We start from the raw sequence: 2,533 nt of genomic DNA, 5'->3' as shown, positions 1-2,533 counted from the left end.
TTAATGGCCTAAGTGGGGCTAGTCATGGAGACCAGAACAGATGATAGCAATAAATCAATGATCAGAAAAAAACGATCGCTACACATGAAATTACAACAGAATACAGCTTTGTGACCACCAGCCCAATTGAATTCAGATCTGTCTTGTATTTTCAACTTTGAGCCTCTTCCCTCCTCCTGACCCCAAATCTATTAGAGATCTAATTAACTTTCTACACTTTCTTTAAGGTTTACAGACTTTGCTCCCCACCGACCATAACTGGAAACCTGCTTGTTCCTGTAGTAACCTCTGCTTTCCCATTCAGATCACAGTAGTCTTAGCTGTTTGTTGAATTAGAATCAGAAATGACACTGTCAGCTGAGAAAGTTGGCTGTCTTCTCAGGAATGGGCGCTACTGCTTTGACAGTACCACATGCTGCCTGAGCACATACAGTGACTACATGAGGCCCTTCAGTCAAGCCTCAAAACCCTGCTTCGATGTTCACCCTAGAGGTCTAAAAATAAAGGAACGCAGACTCTCCCCCTTCCTTCTCCTTTATCAAGTAATCCCAAAGTAAGTTGGAGACATATGGCCTGATTGGAAGGAATTAAGGGGAACTGGGAGGAATAGAGGGAGGGGGCGCTGTGGTCAGGATGAATTGTACAAGAGAATGTATTTTCAATAAAAAAGACTGAATTAAGTATACCTTAAAAATTATGTTTGTAATTGAAAAAATAATCACATCCCTTTCTCCCTTCCTTCCCTCCCCCCAACACCTCTTAGTCACCTCCCCTGCCCCTCTACCCTCAAGCTGATACCCTTTTTTTCTTTGACTATTATTGTTCCACGCATGCACATGTGTATATATGTGTGTGCACAACTAAGAATTCAAAGTCACAGTTACAGAGAGAGTTCTCCTTAAGACCCGAGTCATGAATTTTTAAAACCACAAATTCAGGAAAGTGACAAAGATTAAATTACACCAAACAGAATTTTGCAGAACCTGAAGAATTGAATTTGATCCATAATTTCTGTCGCCAGGACCACAGCATTGGAAACCATGTGTTCCCTGCCACTAGCATCTCTCTGCTACCATCTCACTAAACTCCATTTTGTCTCTTCCTCAAATGTTTCTCTCTAGTTCCCGTGGCCACCATCTGTTCATGAGAGTTCTCCTTGCGATGGCCATGTTCAGGAGAATTACAAAGTAGGACCAGAGACCGTCTGTGGAAGTGTTTCCTTTAGTGCAATTAGGAAGATTCTTCTCTTTCAAATCTGAGCTAGGATTTTAGAGTTGGAGGACTACATAACCAGTTTTCTTGAAAAACTGGGGCAGTCTGGAGATACTGGGGCTGGGGAGGTTATCAAATTAAGATAGACTGCAGTGACTTCTGGGGAAGGAGACTGTGCAGCCCAGTCGGCCAGGCCCCCTCACCCCACGCATGGTAGACAAATTCCCCACGTGCAGCCTGCTTGTAGACAGCCATGCTGTGTAAGTCTCACCCTGGAGTGATGATCAACACACTAACTGCCAGTCTCCAGGCACTGACCAGAGCTGACTTCAACTAGGCAGAACAAAAGGCTCTTTGCCTTAGCCCCCCAATGCTTTCAGACATGTTTTTAAAATTGATGCAGGAAGGTTGGTCCCACTGTGGCTATACCATCTGTAGGCAGTCAGCACCTTTCTTGCATTGTTTCTGCTTCAAGGTCCTGCCTTCTTTGATGATAAAAGCAACTTTCCTCCTCAAGTTGCTTTTGGCAATGATGTTTATCCCAATAAAAGAAAAATTAACCACAATAAAAGAAGCTGTGAAAAAGGCAGCTAAAACTCGTATTTCCTGCCAAGTAACATATAAGAACTGTTGGGGAGCAGCCTCCAAGGAGGGGGTTGTCTGTGTGAAATTTCCCTTCTTCCCAGTGATGTTGACTGCCTGCTGACCCCTCCCCCAACAAGAATGTTATATCCATTTATACCATCTGCCCAGGGAACTCACTCACAGCCAAGGAAGTATACAGATACCATGGTGGTCCTTACTGACTCATCTCAGAAGTTTAACTGGCTTCCTTCCTTCCTTCCTTCCTTCACTCTTTCCTTCCTCCTTCCTCCCTCCCCCCTCTGTCAGTCTTTTTTTTTTTTTTTTTTTTTTTTTTTTTTTTGAGAGAGTATCTCCGTGTTCACCTCTGCCTGTCCTGGAACTCACTCTGTAGACCAGATAGGTCTTGAACTCACAGAGATCCACCTGCCTTTGCATCCTGAGTGCTGGGATTAGAGGTATGTACGACCACTGCCTGTCTCTTAACAAGCCTTCTTACACAGCCTAGGACAACCTGCCCAGGGAATGGTGCTGCTCACAGTGGGCTGAGACCTCCCATATCAATTGACAAGACAATCCCACATAGACATGCCCTCAGTGAGATTCTCAGGATGACTTCAGGCTGTGTGAAGTTGACAGTTAAAGCTAACTAGGACACTCATGAAACTGAAATAGGTCCACTTAGTGGGTCTGTATCCAAAGGAGATAAAGTCAGCATTCCAGAAATTAGGGCAGGGAT

Source organism: Phodopus roborovskii, unplaced genomic scaffold (genome assembly GCF_943737965.1).
Source record: "Phodopus roborovskii unplaced genomic scaffold, PHOROB, whole genome shotgun sequence".
Taxonomy (NCBI): domain Eukaryota; kingdom Metazoa; phylum Chordata; class Mammalia; order Rodentia; family Cricetidae; genus Phodopus; species Phodopus roborovskii.
Note: the sequence above shows the minus strand (reverse complement) of the source record.